At 42.3% G+C, this 17191-nt stretch overlaps 1 long non-coding RNA gene across 1 annotated transcript; it reads right to left on the bottom strand.

Annotated features, from left to right (window-relative positions):
• Window positions 1–3556: 3556 nt before the first annotated feature.
• On the bottom strand, window positions 3557–15052 carry LOC131277235 (uncharacterized). The gene is made up of 4 exons (XR_009184424.2): window positions 14981–15052; window positions 12663–12776; window positions 12246–12431; window positions 3557–12093 (listed from the first exon to the last, which is right to left on the bottom strand). It is a non-coding gene; the product is annotated as an uncharacterized lncRNA (long non-coding RNA).
• Between the last annotated feature and the right edge of the window lie 2139 nt (window positions 15053–17191).

The following is a 17191-nucleotide window of genomic DNA, read 5'->3' as shown; positions in this document are numbered from 1 at the left end:
AGTGATATTTTGTAGTTTTCTGTGTACAAGTACTTTACATCCTTGGTTAGTTTTATTCCTAGATATCTGATTCATTTAGTTGCTATTTTAAATGGAAATTTTTTTCTTGATTTTTCTTCTGACCGTTCATGGCTAGTATATGGAAATATTACTAATTTTTGTGTTTTTATCTTGTCACCCACCACTTTGCTGAATTTGTTTATTAGCTCTACTAGCTTTGTTGTGGATTTTTCAGGATTTTCCGCACACTGGATGATGTAATCTTAAAATAGGTAAAGTTTTACTTCTTCCTTTCCAATTTCGATGCCTTTTATTTCTTTCTTTTGACTAATTGCTCTGGGTAGAACTTCTAGTACAATGTTGAATAACAGTGGTGACAGTGGGCATTCTTACATTTTTCCTGATCTTAGACGAATGTATTTTGTGGAAGATTTTGGAAACATTCGTGAGGGATATTGGTCTGTAATTTCCTTTTTATTTTGGTATCTTTATTTGGCTTTGGTATTAGGGTGATGTTGGCCTCATAAAATGAATTAGCAAGTGTTGACTCCTCTTCAGTTTTTTGGAAGAGTTTGAGCAGGATTGGTATTAATTCTTGGAATTTACCTGTGATTTCCTCTGGTCATGGGTTTTTCTTTGTTGGGAGGTTGTTAATTACTGACTAAATCCCTTTCCTAGTTATTGGTCTGTTGTCATCTTCTATTTCTTTTTGAGTCGGTGTTTCAAGAAATTCATCCATTTCATCTAGGTTATCTAAGTTGTTGGCCTCCAGTTATTCACAGTACCCTCATATAATCTTTTTTTGTTTCTGGTCTTCATTAGTACTGTCCCCCTGTCATTTTTTATTTTATTTATTCGTGTCCTCTATCTTTTTTTTTTTTTCATGTACCTAAATGTTTGTTGATGTTGTTGATCTTTCAAAGAACTACCTTTGGTTTTGTTGATTATTGTTTTTTTTCTATACTTTATTTACTTTTTCTCACTCTAAGTTTTCTTGTTTCCTTCCTTCTGCTTCACACTTGTAGTTTAGTTTCCTCTTCCTTTTATCTCTCTTCCAGTTGTGAGGTTTCAGTCTCTCATTTGAGATCTTTCTTTTTTAATGTAGGCATTTCGAGCTATAAATTCTTCTCAGCACTGATGATGACGCACCCCATAACTTCTGGCAGGTGGTATTTTCATTTTCATATTCCTAAAGGTATTTCATAATTTTGCTTCTGATTTCTTCTTTGACCTGTTGGTTGTTTAAAAGTAGATTGTTTAATTTCCACATTTTTGTGAATTTTCCAGTTCTTCCCATATTTTGATTTGAAGCTTCATGCCACTGTGGTTGGAGAAGATACAGTTTTCGATTCCAATGTTTTAAATGAATTAACACTGATTTTATGACCTAACATATAGTCTCTCCGGGAAAATGATCCTGGGCACAAGAGAAGTATGTGTATTCTGTTGCTGCTGCCTGACATGTTTGATATATGTATGTGTTAGGTCTAGTTCCTTTAGTGGGTCGTTCACGTCTTCTACTTCCTTATTAATCATTAAAATCTCCTACTGTTAAGGTAGAACCATCTATTTCTCCTTCAAATCTGTCGGTATTTGTTTCAAATATTTGGGGGCTCTACCATTAGGTGCATATGTATTTTTAATTGTTTTGTCTTATTAAATACCCCTTTATCAGTATATAGTGAAAGTCTATTTTATGTGATATTAATATAACTACTCTAGCTCTCTTTTGGTTAGTATTCACATTTTTTCAGTCTTTCACTTTCAAGCTATTTTTCTCTTTGAATTCAAAGTGAGTTTCAGGTAAATAGCGTATATTTTGGTCATGTTTTTTAATCCATTCTATGAACAGGCAAGTTTGCCATTCATTTGCTGTACATTGTAGCTAAAATGCATTATCAGCATTGCATCTGATTTTGTTTTTGTTTCATAGAATAGTAAAAACATCATGAACTTATATTTTTTCATGTATTAGGCCAAAGTTTCCTTGAAATGACAGTGAAAATTTGAATTGCTTAAAAATGGTGATTTTACAATTTGATGGGATTTAAAACAATTGAAATATACTTACTGAGTTGTAAGTTTAGCATAGTGGTAGTCTGCTTTAAATACAATTTTGCCAAAGTATCCTAAGCATTTTGCATTTTACAGTAGGCCCAGCATATCCCCTACAATCTGTGTCCTCCGGGCTCTAGAATAGACAGTCACCTGCTGGAAAACCTTTGACCTGTGTTGGTTTCTCTCTACTTAAGCAACAAAAGTGCACCTGCAGCTTTTGTCCTGCTGCTAAATTGAATGGGACTTGTTCCTTTATAGTAGTTTTATCATCCCAAGGCTCCTCTTGTGTTGATCATATCTTGTTGAAAATACAGAGATGCTGACATTTGCAGCCCGAATCCTTAATAAAATCCCAGAGAAAGATCCAGGTGCAAGCATCCACAGTGTCATACCTACAGGCAGGAGAACCTGCCAGTCTTACTCTCTTTTCCTTTAGGGGGAGATTTTCATGACTACAATGCAAAAGATTCCTCAGGCAGCTGAAAACGAAACTCAAAATTCTCTGGAGCTGGGTATATGGACTTGTTTATAAATTAACAAAGCTAAGTGATAAAATGTTTAAACTATGTTCAATCGTGCACAGGAAACATAAGTGTAGGAAATGAGGAATCGTAAATAAGATTTTGATCTATTTAATATATTATATATTTGGTATTATCCAGGAACAGACAATGCTTAAAAGTATCTGCCACTGACTTACTTCTTTTCTTTCTGTCCCTTCAAATCCGGGTTATGTGGAGTAAAGGAAAATTCTTCAGATCGAGGGACCGTGGTTCTAATTCTTTTTTTTTTTTTTTAAAGATTTATTTATTTATTTAATATCCCCCCCTCCCCTGGTTGTCTGTTCTTGGTGTCTATTTGCTGAGTCTTGTTTCGTTGTCCGCTTCTGTTGTCGTCAGCGGCACGGGAAGTGTGGGCGGCGCCACTCCTGGGCAGGCTGCTCTTTCTTTTCACGCTGGGCGACTTTCCTCACGGGCGCACTCCTTGCGCATGGAGCTCCCCCACGCGGGGGATACCCTTGCGTGGCACGGCACTCCTTGCGCACATCATCGCTGCGCATAACCAGCTCCACATGGGTCAAGGAGGCCCCGGGTTTGAACCGCGGACCTCCCATATGGTAGACGGACGCCCTAACCACTGGGCCAAAGTCCGTTTCCCGGTTCTAATTCTTGACCAAGAATTAACTGCATGCCCTCAGCTTCCAGTTCAGGTACAAGTGATTTATGAACTGATACTCTGCAGAATTATGCTGGTCAACCTACCCTGCCTTACACTTAGCAAGATCAGGAGATTTCCCACAACCACATTAATACCTAAACATGTACTTGTGGCCTTCATGCCATGGTCAAAAGGATCTGATCTCATAGGGAGGCATTAGATTCCCCATTAAGTTTCCTCCCTCATCCCTGCAGAAACCCCCTGTTCCCAATGCCCCATTTTATATAACTCAGAGCTCTGCTCTGGTGCACTCGATGATGAATAGAGCAGAACCACAGGCTTCCTTGATCATGTTGTATTTATTGGAAATAATAAAAGTGTATAAGTGGGAGCTTCTCCAACAAATCAATTTATTCGAAGATGTGTATTTTACAAATTTTAAAAAAATCACTATATAGAGACTGAAAGTAGTCTACCAAATAAGGTTCTCTGTAAAGCAATGGCATTCTTGACTCTTAGCAGAGAATCATTCAGTCTTGAAGTCTAGATACAAATTTCAAAATTAATACAACAATAAGATTGCCTCAACTAGGGTGAATTGGCATGTATTATAGCAAGTACCTGGGGACTCACTGACAGGGAAAAAAACAGAGTGTCTTTGCAATGCACAGGTCTCAGACAAAAGGAGCCTGCTTGAAAGACCAAGGGGCCCATGACTACTGCCTTCCATCTTGTAGTATAACAAACATAGTACATACACATTTTGCCCCATGAGTAACTTTTCAAGGTCCCTGCGTAAGCACATATGCAGATATTGTAAACCTAGGAAAAAATACAAAGTCACAGTAGCCAAAGGGGAATAATCCCGTCAGATCCTGGAATAGCTGATGTCACGGGCAACTCCAGGAGTCAATGGGGTGCACGTGAAGTTCATGGCTTTTGTACAACTAATGTGACTCTTTGACACTCAGAAACGGATGGATATTATAAAATATTATATTACATACAAATTGAGGAATAAAGGCAAACCAATCATATAGAAGCTGTAATAGACATTACACAGTTTTCCTTGTAAAGACATTCTTACCCTTGCTTTCTAAAATCTTTATACATACAAAGTAAGGGTTGAGGTGTTGGGGTGCAGAACTCTCTGGACTCATGGGAGGTTCTATGATCACCTCTTAGCCCAAGTTCCCAGATCCCTCTGTTCTGGCCTGTGGAAGTGAGGATTAGCTGCCTGGTTGCTGTCCAAACCTGTGGTCCCCAGCCTGGAGCTCAGCACCCTCACTGGCAAACCTATAGTCTCCCAGCTGAAACTCTGGTGGGGTCAACAACAGGCCTTTCCAGTATTCTATAGGACAGGGTGTTTATAACTGAAAGGGCAGACTGAGAAAATAAGTGAGTCCTATCACACATCCACCCACCACTGTACTTTTTCCAAGTAAATAAAGAATAGAGTGAGACTCATTATGAATAGAAAGAGGAAAGGGAAGCTCAGAATGCCAAACCACATTTACAATGTTGCCTGGTCCGCCTGCCTGTGGCAGTCAGTAATGTGTCTGCTGTGATGTGGAGCAAGTAATAAGGCAAGCCCAAGTCCAGAGGGGTGTGGCCAATGTGAACATTCACTGTACACTTTTAGAGAGGATCCTCCATGTGCAGTCTTATCTGCAGATGACCACTGAGGTCTAAAACTCAGCAGCCTCAGTTACTGCTTATTGACAGTCCCAGGGAACCTTTCTTTCCCATTCACAAATGTGCAGAGTAAGATCAGCAGAAGAGTGCAGGAAGTTATTAGGAAAATGCTTGGATAAAACCCAAATTCCATTCCCATACTCTCCATTAGAATTTCTAATAGGTACTACTTTCCCATTGTTCTTCAATGTGGAAAGTGTACTCTATAGCTCATCAGTGTAAGGACATCTCCTATGCCCCAGAGATTGCCAGTGGCAGATTGTGCTTCTCTGTGTGACCTAAAGGAAGGCACTTGACTCATAACAAGTGTGCCATAAAGGAATGCGGTGTCTGGCAGTGTATGTGGTAACAAACTACTACCAAGAGCTCTTAGCTTCCATATGACCGCAGCTCACTAAAAAAATAATACAGTGACTGAGTTTGATGTGGAATATATCCCACAAAGAATTACAGCACATCATCATTCCCATGTCAGGAGACATTCACTGAGGACTTGCCACAGGTGCTTCAGAGCCAAGGCTGGCATAGGAAAGAATTTCTCAGAAGGAGCCAAGGACCAGGCCACACCTTAAATTCTGAGGAAGGTTGTCTTCTTTCTCTAAGAGGGTCTCCATTCTTGAAATTACCACGGATTAGTGAATCACTGTTTTTGGAATTCTCTATCATTTGAATGCCTTTCAATGCCAATACTCAGTGGAATTATCCACTAGGACAAACCATTCACTTGTTTTTCAGACATTGAAGAGAGACCCAGTATGACTTCAGTGGGCAGAGGGCACAAGAGGATGTGCCCTTTTGGATTTGACACAATATAATACCTGCTTTGTGACATCCAAAAGAGCAACATGGACTCAGAATACCAACAGCCAAAGGCTAAGAGCAGATAAACAGGGAAAGTGGCAGCTAAAGCCAGATGGTAATGCCCTCCTGGGCACTGAGGAGTAGGAGGTATTAGGCATTCTATAGAGAGACCTGTCCTGACAGGTTCCTGGACCTCCAGTATCATCTGCAGATTGCCATGGGGATTCAAAAGTAATCAAACTCAGTTACTGATTACAGACAGTAGTCAGGTAACCTTTTTGTTCCCACCAACTTGCAGAGTATGAGCAGCAGAAGAGTGCGGGAACCTTTCAGAGAAAAACCTGGAAAATATTCACTTTGCTTTCCCAGACAATGAATCAGGATTTCTATTAATTACTAATATACAATTGTACTGCAATGTGGACAATATCCTCTTCAGCATATTAGTGCAAAAGCACAGGAATCTGCCATTCAGATATCACCGAGTACTTCCCTAGGACCCACAATTTCCCATTTCCCAATTGCTTTACATGTCAATGCATGTGTACCTCTGTGACCTTCATCAAGGTGATTGAGCCATGTGAAGGTGGAAAATAAAGTGCTGTGTCTGGAGGAGCATGTTGAAAGAACATATCAGCCACAGCAGTTCACATTCATAAGTGACTCGAGAAGACGCTAGCTTGTTATAAAAGTGATGGAGTGAGTGGTCAACACAACCAAGAGCTAGAGAGCATCAGAAGTGACAGCAGTTCCTTCCCTCAGTACTGTGCTATGCAAAAATGCTCAGGGAATATGGAAAATAAGTCACTGTCTCTCTCATGTGTGCTTTATTTTTGCAAGATGGCTATATTAGTGTGTAGAACAATCAACATTGTGCATTGTTGTCTTCTGTCCCCTAGCTACACTGACTGCAAAGCACTGCAAGGGATGGGAAAGAGAGCAGGACACTCCCCCTTCAACACCCAGCACCTACCACACCTCTCACAACAAAATCCCTTGTCCTTCCAACTGTCTTCTTAATCCTTGTCCTCTTGCAACATCCTCTTAACACTGACCAGACTATTCTATAACCAGTCTTACAGTGGACTAATTGAGAGAAATTGAAAGCTTAAAATAGGGAAACCATCTGCCCCAAACTACCCCACATGCAGCTCCAGCCTATTGTTCAAATGCCCCAGATGCTAAAGTGCTACAAAAGTTGCACAAATCCCTCATTGCTGAATCTACAGCAAACTCTTCCATGAGAGTGCTAGCAATGTTCCTATGAGGCAATGTAACTGCCCCTGTGGGAAAAAAAAATGGCAACAGAGGTCAGACCACCAACAGGAAAATGTATCCAGTGGATGAATAGGGAAAGTGACAGCTAAAGCCTGAGGGATGCCCTCCCTCAAGCATTGAGAAATTGAAGGGGTTAAGCATCCTGGGTACACACCTATACTGTGAGGTTCCTGGGTTTCCAGTATCATCGGCAGATGCCCATGGGGAGACAAAAGTTACCACCTACTGCTTTTTCACAGTTCCCAGGTAGTTTTATGTTCCCACCAACTTGCAGAGTATGCTCAGCGGAAGAGTGCTGGAAGCTAAACAGAGAAAGGCTTGGGTAAAAGTCATATGCCCTTCCCAAACAAGGTCTGGATTCCTAATGATAACTAATAGATCATTGAATACCGCGGTGTGGAAACCACCCTGTTCAGCGCAGGAGTCTTATTAGAGAACATCTCCTTTTCCGTCATGGGCACACGAGATTCCCATGCCCCTGATGTTGCCAGTGCCAGGGTGTGCTTTCCCATGTGACATTGTGAAAGGTATTTCCACTCTGCAAGTGTGAAATGAAATGCTGTGTCTGACAGAGTACTGTGCTATGCAACAATGCTCAGGAATGTGGAAAATAAGTCACTGTCTCCCTCATGTATGTCTCGTTTTTGCAAGAGGGCTATATTTGTGCGTAGAACAATCAACAATGTGCACTGCTGTCTTCTGTACCCCAGCTACACGGACTGCAAACTAATGCAGGGGATGGGAAAGAGAGCAGGACACTCTCCGATGAACACACAGCACCTACGACACCTCCCACAAAAAATTCCCTTGTGCTTCCAACTATCTGCTTAATCCTTGTCCTCTCTGAATATCTTCCTAATCCTGGTCAGACTGTTCTGTAACCAGTCTCAGAGTGGACTAATTGAGAGAAACCGAAAACCTGAAATAGGGAAACCATCTGCCCCCAAATTACCTCAAATGCAACTCCACCCTATTCAAATGCCCCAGTTGCTAAAGTGCTACAAAAGTTACACAAATCCCTCATTGTTGTATCTACAGAACCCTCTTCCATGAGAGCGCTAGCAATGTTCCTTTGAGGTAATGCAACTGCCCCTGTGGGAAAACAAAAATGGCAAGAGGGGCCAGGCCACCAACAGGAAAAGGAATCCAGTGGATAATTAGGGAAAGTGACAGCTAAAGCCTGAGAGATGAGCCCTCCCTCAAGCATTGAGAAATGAAGGGGTTAAGCACCCTGGGTAGACACCTATATTGTGAGGTTCCTGGGTTTCCAGTATCATTGGCAGATGCCCATGGGGAGACAAAAGTTACCAGCTACTGCTTTTTCACAGTTCCCAGGTAGTTTTATGTTCCCACCAACGTGCAGAGTATGCTCAGCAGAAGAGTGCTGGAAGCTAACAGAGAAAGGCTTGGGTAAAAGTCATATCCCCTTCCCAAACAGGGTCTGGATTCCTAATGATAACTAATATATCACTGAATACCGCGGTGTGGAAACCACTCTGTTCAGCGCAGGAGTCTTATTAGAGAACATCTCCTTTTCCGTCATGGGCACACGAGATTCCCATGCCCCAGTAGTTGCCAGTGCCAGGGTGTGCTTTCCCATGTGACATTGTGAAAGGTGTTTCCACTCTGCAAGTGTGAAATGAAATGCTGTGTCTGACAGAGTACTGTGCTATGCAACAATGCTCAGGGAATATGGAAAATAAGTCACTGTCTCCCTCATGTATGTCTCGTTTTTGCAAGAGGGTTATATTTGTGCGTAGAACAATCAACAATGTGCATTGCTGTCTTCTGTACCCCAGCTACACTGACTGCAAAGTAATGCAGGGGATGGGAAAGAGAACAGGACACTCTCCGATGAACACACAGCACCTACGACACCTCCCACAAAAAATTCCCTTGTGCTTCCAACTATCTGCTTAATCCTTGTCCTCTCTGAATATCCTCCTAACCCTGGTCAGACTGTTCTGTAACCAGTCTCAGAGTGGACTAATTGAGAGAAATCGAAAGCCTAAAATAGGGAAACCATCTGCCCCCAAATTTCCTCAAATGCAACTCCACCCTATTCAAATGCTCCAGTTGCTAAAGTGCTACAAAAGTTGCACAAATCCCTCATTGTTGTATCTACAGAACCCTCTTCCATGAGAGCGCTAGCAATGTTCCTTTGAGGTAATGCAACTGCCCCTGTGGGAAAACATAAATGGCAAGAGGGGCCAGGCCACCAACAGGAAAAGGAATCCAGTGGATAATTAGGGAAAGTGACAGCTAAAGCCTGAGGGATGCCCTCCCTCAAGCATTGAGAAATAGAAGGGGTTAAGCATCCTGGGTACACACCTATACTGTGAGGTTCCTGGGTTTCCAGTATCATCGGCAGATGCCCATGGGGAGACAAAAGTTACCAGCTATTGCTTTTTCACAGTTCCCAGGTAGTTTTATGTTCCCACCAACTTGCAGAGTATGCTCAGCGGAAGAGTGCTGGAAGCTAACAGAGAAAGGCTTGGGTAAAAGTCATATGCCCTTCCCAAACAGGGTCTGGATTCCTAATGATAACTAATATATCACTGAATACCGCGGTGTGGAAACCACCCTGTTCAGCGCAGGAGTCTTATTAGAAAACATCTCCTTTTCCGTCATGGGCACACGAAATTCCCATGCCCCAGATGTTGCCAGTGCCAGGGTGTGCTTTCCCATGTGACATTGTGAAAGGTATTTCCACTCTGCAAGTGTGAAATGAAATGCTGTGTCTGACAGAGTACTGTGCTATGCAACAATGCTCAGGAATGTGGAAAATAAGTCACTGTCTCCCTCATGTATGTCTCGTTTTTGCAAGAGGGCTATATTTGTGCGTAGAACAATCAACAATGTGCATTGCTGTCTTCTGTACCCCAGCTACATGGACTGCAAACTAATGCAGGGGATGGGAAAGAGAGCAGGACACTCTCCGATGAACACACAGCACCTACGACACCTCCCACAAAAAATTCCCTTGTGCTTCCAACTATCTGCTTAATCCTTGTCCTCTCTGAATATCCTCCTAACCCTGGTCAGACTGTTCTGTAACCAGTCTCAGAGTGGACTAATTGAGAGAAATCGAAAGCCTAAAATAGGGAAACCATCTGCCCCCAAATTTCCTCAAATGCAACTCCACCCTATTCAAATGCTCCAGTTGCTAAAGTGCTACAAAAGTTGCACAAATCCCTCATTGTTGTATCTACAGAACCCTCTTCCATGAGAGCGCTAGCAATGTTCCTTTGAGGTAATGGAACTGCCCCTGTGGGACAACATAAATGGCAAGAGGTGCCAGGCCACCAACAGGAAAAGGAATCCAGTGGATAATTAGGGAAAGTGACAGCTAAAGCCTGAGGGATGCCCTCCCTCAAGCATTGAGAAATAGAAGGGGTTAAGCATCCTGGGTAGACACCTATACTGTGAGGTTCCTGGGTTTCCAGTATCATCGGCAGATGCCCATGGGGAGACAAAAGTTACCAGCTACTGCTTTTTCACAGTTCCCAGGTAGTTTTATGTTCCCACCAACTTGCAGAGTATGCTCAGCGGAAGAGTGCTGGAAGCTAACAGAGAAAGGCTTGGGTAAAAGTCATATCCCCTTCCCAAACAGGGTCTGGATTCCCAATGATAACTAATATATCATTGAATCTCGCAGAGTGGAAACAACCCTGTTCAGCGCAGGAGTCTTATTAGAGAACATCTCCTTTTCCGTCATGGGCACACGAGATTCCCATGCCCCAGATGTTGCCAGTGCCAGGGTGTGCTTTCCCATGTGACATTGTGAAAGGTATTTCCACCCTGCAAGTTTGAAATGAAATGCTGTGTCTGACAGAGTATGTGCAAACAACCTACATCCAACAGCTGTTAATTTTCATGAAGATCTCCAGATGACCTCAGCTCACATATAAATAATAGGGTGACTGAGTTTGATGGGGAATACATCCCACAAAGAATTTACAGCACATTACCATACCCATGTCACTAGACATTCATTGAGTACATATCAGAGGTGACTGAATGACAAGGCTGGCAAAGAAAACAGTCTTGAAAAAGAACTAAGGAACAGTCCACATCTTAAATTCTGGGGAGAACTGTCATCTTTTCCCCCGAGTGTCTTGATTCTTGAAATTACCATTTCAAGAAGCACCATGTGGGAACCCTCTATTTTGTGCCCACTTGTAAAATATCAATACTCAGTGAAATTATCCATTAAACCAAACCACTGGCTCCTGTTTTTCACGTGTGAAGAGACCTAAGAAGACTGTGATTAGTAGAAGGCACTATAAGAGGGTGTGGAATGGGAGGACAGTTCTCAGTTACACTTAAGTTTGACAACTGTTTTGGACTAGCAATTAGACAACCCTTCCTGAAGGCACATGGCTGGCACAGACCCACTAAGTGTGTTTGGGGAAAGCTTTTTGTAAACACCTCAGTCCTGTTTGTCAATGGTTGGGATATAACAATGGACCCCACCTAACAGCACTTTAAAGTGATTTAACCAATTAGAGGACTGAACCAAAATATTTGAAATGTCAATATGCTACACAAAGACTACATAGACTCTTTGGCTTCTAGTAAAAAAGAATGTGGATTTTTTGACCTTGGGTAGGTGAACTTCAGACTCTGTCATGCCACAATGTGAATAAAGCCCATGCTAATAGAAAAGTAGTGGAGCTGAAGGTATCTATTGAGACAGAAGGTTAGAAGCTTCTTTGTAAACCTCTAAGAACATTTCATGTGTATAGTTGGCACTTTACCCTGCCTCTCTCAAATTGCAAAATACCTTCATCTGAATTTCAAGGCACAAATCACCTCCCAGTAAATGACTTTACAAAGATGAGGAAAAAGCACAGACCCTTCTGGAAGGTGCTGCCAGTTAACAGGCACCCTCAGGCCAACACAGCTTGAGGAATCCTAAGTCCAGATAGGAGCCCAGTCTCTTCAGCCTCCATGTCAAGTGTCCGTAGTTTGCCACCACAGAAGTCAGCTCGGAGCTTGGCAAAGGCAGGGTTCCTGAGCTTCCTCTTGCTTTACAGGAAGGTTACAGAAATGCCCTTTCCAAAGGGACACCAAGGTAACCACTCAGGAAACTTGCTGATCCTGGCAAAGGAAACACATATTTCAAGATAATTATGCCTGAGCCAAAAGAGGTAGGGGTTAGCGAAATGGGGAAGGAGAGGAGGGAAAACAAACACACTAATGTTCTGCTCTAAAATGTGGACTCAGGAAATGTTTACTCATTCTTTGAGTACCTGATATGTCCTGGATTCTTTAAAAAGATGACCACACTTGAGTCTCACAACCTCCATGATAGCACGGTATGGTTTCCAATTTGCAAATGAGAAAACTGAGGCTCAAAGACCATAGAGAGAAACAGCCCAGACTCAGATAATAGAGCCTCATTGTGAATGAAACATTATGTATGGCACCAGGAATTTCTGCAAAACAAGGAAAAGGCCAAAGATGCATGGAAAGAACAGAGGTAGTATTGCCTTATACTTTACATTAATTGTTGACCTATCCCTCCATGACCCCACCCAATAAATGCCCTCCCCACTCCTGCAGAGTCAGACTGTCAGACTACCATTTTCGCCACTCAATCGACAGGTCCCCTCTTCCCCCTTCGCATAGAAGGTATGGAAATTACCTTGAGATCCACATTCTCATACCTGAAACAAAAACCTGAGCAGTACTCCCACAATTCCTGGACTCCTGATTTTTTTTCTTTTTCTTTTTGGTCAATGCCATCCAGGCTTTTCTGTTCCTGCCGGCTACTGCAACGCCTTTCCAAAAAGGATAAAAAGGTTGATCAATACTTTGATTTTAAAATGTGACTATCAGGTTTTCTCTGAGATCAGAACATCCTTAGAAATGCCAATGTCACTTTAACACTACACCCAGTGTACCGAGGGACCAAATACGTACTCAAAAAAGACATCCCTGTCTAATGAAAGGAATAGGTTGTAGAAACAGGGTCTCTACCGTGGAGTTAGTCAGCAGTGGCCAAGTAGTGACCCCGAGGTAGGTGGTAGTTCCTATCTCTAGACACTCTAGGAAGGAGCACTAATACTCTCTGTAATGGTGCTTCCCATGACAATTTAAGAGCGTGATGTTAATGCAGTCGCCCTGGGAATTGAAATCCCAAAAGACATTCAAGAGTGACAGGTGAAAGGCACTTCCGGGTATTTACTGCCGGAAACACCCGGTCTCAGCTCCTCTGAGGGCTGCGCATTTTTACATTGAAAATACCACAAAACGGCCTTCATTTTCAACACAACTCTGAAATAGGACTCACAAACTCCAAAACTGCAAGTTCAATGATATTAAAACACCATTTCATTTAATAGTAAAATAAAAGGTTAGGCTCGCGGGCAGTGTCAGACCAGTAACAGTCGTAAATCAAGAGGAGTAAGGCAATTAGAACACATTGTGAATTATCGATAACGCCAAACTTTATCACAGAGCTTATGATAGAGACCAGGACCCACAGTAAATGGAATCAAATCATACCAACCACACAACTTCTTTGTAAGATGAAGTGTCAAACTGAAGTGGCAGGGGATTGTAGACCTTTAACTCTTCACTTCCGTAAACCGTCAAGTACTCACATGATTACGTCTGCTTTTGTAAATAGAATACCTCAAAATATTGATTTTTAACGAAAATATGTATATGAGGACAAGACCGGAATTTAAAAAACTATGTCAAAACACGCAATTAGAACAATCAGTTTATAAATTAAAAGGCTCTCAATCAGACGTTAATTCACTCCTCTGAAGATTGCAATTTATACCAAACCTGAAAAGAAAACTTTTGCAAAGAGGATAAATACAGTGGTTTTGTAAAGTGTAATGCCAAGCCGCGTTCAGTCTAGGCTGTTAAAATCTGCTATGCGGCAGCCTCTGAGTTTATAAACCGTCAAGTGTTCATATTAGATGATTAATTTCCATGTACTCTGAAAATATTTTCATTTCAAAAGGATATTTACGGAACACGACCAATACCAAAATTAAATAAATGCAAACGATTACAATGTCATTAAAAACAAACAAACAAAACAACGATCCACGGCGATACGCAGTAAAATAAAATATTAGCTAGATTCCCAAGGGATTGATTCCCTTCCAAATCTTAAAGCAACAAACTCTTGGCCAACCAGACCGCTATTTACCTTAGTAGTAAACTGCAAATAACAGCAAACATTTTAAGGAAAACGCAAGAAAACATGAGGACCACGTTTTTAAAATCAATCACGCATAATACATATTTATATTACGTAAAAATGCAAAACAGCAGTCAAAGAACACTGATAATTATTCAGGGTGGTGAGGGAAACAATGGCCTATAACCAGAAATAAATATATTTAAAACAGCATCTGAAGAAGACGGATTAAGAAATTTACACAAGCAAATGAGATTAAATATTGTGACATGAAACACAATAGAGCACGCAAAGGCAGCTAAGGGCCACTGTCTGTCATAATCCCACACGCCCTCCCTCAGCTCGTTAATTTCCTCCATTTCACATCTAAAATTACAGACGTCATCCAGTCCCTGATAAGAGAACTCACGAAAAGTTTACAGACCAAGATTCAACCAACGACATTGAAAAAAACAAAGGCAAAGTCAGGCCCATCGCGGCCAACGGACACTGAGCTGTCCTGGACTGACAGCAGCACAGGCAGCCGCCTCATCCTCTTCCTCGGGTTTAAACTGAAACCATCACACATGCTTAAAACCATGAAGAAAAGGGCACCAATAATAACACTTAAACTAATAAAATGGTATAACGAGTGATCACGATGTGAAATAAAACTCAACACTGCACCCAAGCGCGACCAAGCGACCTTCCCTGTCACACATTCATAAACCCTTCGGACACGTCCGTTAAAGTACATTTTTAGACAACACAACCGATTTTACGAAAATGACACCAGAAACAGCCAACTCTTGATCAGCGTTACAAATTACGCTGAATTCAACTTACATTTTTGTGATGGCAGGAGGGAGGCGCCGCCATGTTCTCACATTCCTAGGGGCCACCGTACCTACCCCCACCTCCCAGCCCCCCAGGCCAATAAGCAATCCAGGTTGAAATCTAATCCACCGGACTCCCGCCTTCCATGCTGATGATTGGTGGGCCTGAAATGATAGACAGCCACACGGTCCACTCGATCCAAGGCCCCAGCTGAAGAACTGGTCTTTGGACATATTATTTCCTCTTTCTGCAAAGTGTGCTTCATATCTGTGATTATTATGCCCATTCTGTAATGCCCAGCTCGATTCTTCCGGCACATACCATTGGCTCTTTTTTCTGTCATCTCTGATTTTGGAAATCTTGTTCACCCAATTTCTTCTGTTTCATCGCCAATTGCATCCTCCTCTGGCAAGCCTGTCCAAGTTTTATTCCTCTCACCCCTACAGGTGGATGTGAGCTCCTCTTTTGTCAAAATGGGGATATGGAAAGACTTCAGCGCTTGGATGCAAAGAATGATGTAGGCTCGAGTTAGCATAGGGCGTCGCATGGTTCAAAGGATGCAAGGTTTGCACTTGGAAATCTGGCAAGCTAGCTGCAATGTGAATTGCACGTGATAATCGGTGGGGTACACAAGGTGCAAATGGAGTGGCCTTTGAGGATCAGGGAGGAGTAGGTACACAGAAGCAGGAATATGAAACAACATGGCCGTCTCCCTTAGGAATGCAAGATCTGGCATTTTAGAAAAGACACTGAATGACGTATGTGGGAAAAGATGGGGTAAGAAAAGCAGCCAAGAGCAAAAACGCTTGGGATGGATGCTCTCTGCTTGAAGAGCCTTTGTGATTCTAAGGCCTTGAATAACCACATCCAATTTGAACTTCATATCTATCAATGAGTAGTATCGTTGTGCACAACGGATTGAAATAGAGACAAAGGGAAAAGGAAGGCCCTTTAGTTAGAAGAAGGTTGTGAGAGTGCAGCTGAGTTGCAGTGAGGGCGGGAGCTCCTACAGGTGCAGTGAAGATTCAGCCAAACCCAGGCTGAACTTATTAGCACAAGGGAATGGGGAGGATGGAATGTGGTGCCTAAGTGCAGTGAGATCTTGAAATGTATGTAAACTAAAGCGACTGTCAAACCCACTTTCTCGTCTATCACATTCAATGCATATTAAAATATAATCACTGCCGGTGTGGTGGTTGAGTGATGGGCAGAAGAACAATTTTAAAGGATTTTTTAATCTACCCAAAGCAAGCTAGCCAAACTGTACCGCAGGACTTTTCTAATCTAGTTCCCTACATTCTGCTACTCTTAGATCCCTTGAAGTGACACTGCCTTTTGCCAAGTGGGTGGAGTCCTCTTCACTCCTGTCTTCTTTCTCAACTCCCATAGCCAGTGAACAAATCCCCTCACCCTGACTGTCTGAAGGACCTTTAGCTTTTTATGTCACAGCCTGAAAAAAAAGTGTCCAGGTAAATGGTGTTATTGTTTTTAACGAAAAGGAAGGCAGTATATTGGAGCAGGGTGAGGGGCAGGGTCTGGAGTATGGGAGGAGGTGGCTTGGGAGTGATAGGCAGGGTTGGGTTCCCGTTAGACCTTGATATTCCTGGGGAAGGCTTGTATTTTCTTCCAACTGCTATGAAAGGCACTGGCCATCTATCCAATAGCTATTCTGGTGCACAATGGGGAGCAGCTCGTGGGAATTCCACTTCGCTGCACAGCGCTGTTCTCCCTTTGATTTAGCTCAACCATGAGGGTGTCCCTAAACATTTTCTTAGATAGCACCCTGACTCTGCTGCTGCCCTCCCTTCTGGCCTCTTTAACTTCCAGGCTATGCTATCAGGGGACTTACCTTCTGAGGCAGTTCTGAGGGGATTATCAACCTGTTTATTCCCTTTGGGTATGATGGGGAAGTTGTATTCTAAGTAGTGGAGAAAAGTGGAAAGATCAGAGGCTGATCCTGTGCTTTGCCTGGCTCAATATAGTACAGAAAGACAAGTCCACACACACGGATGACCTGAGCACCTGCAAATATACACACACATATATAATTGTAAAATATATATTGAAAAATACACATTTCAGGTCTGTATAGACCAATGATTCATCACAAAGAAAATACTGGAATTACCATCTGAATGAAGAAATACAAGGTGTATTTCAGGGTTTCATGCAACCCTGAAACCCCACACCTGGCCCCTTTTATGACATCCTCCTACCCCT

Source organism: Dasypus novemcinctus, chromosome X (genome assembly GCF_030445035.2).
Source record: "Dasypus novemcinctus isolate mDasNov1 chromosome X, mDasNov1.1.hap2, whole genome shotgun sequence".
Taxonomy (NCBI): Eukaryota; Metazoa; Chordata; class Mammalia; order Cingulata; family Dasypodidae; genus Dasypus; species Dasypus novemcinctus.
This window is presented reverse-complemented; position numbering and strand designations above follow the sequence as displayed.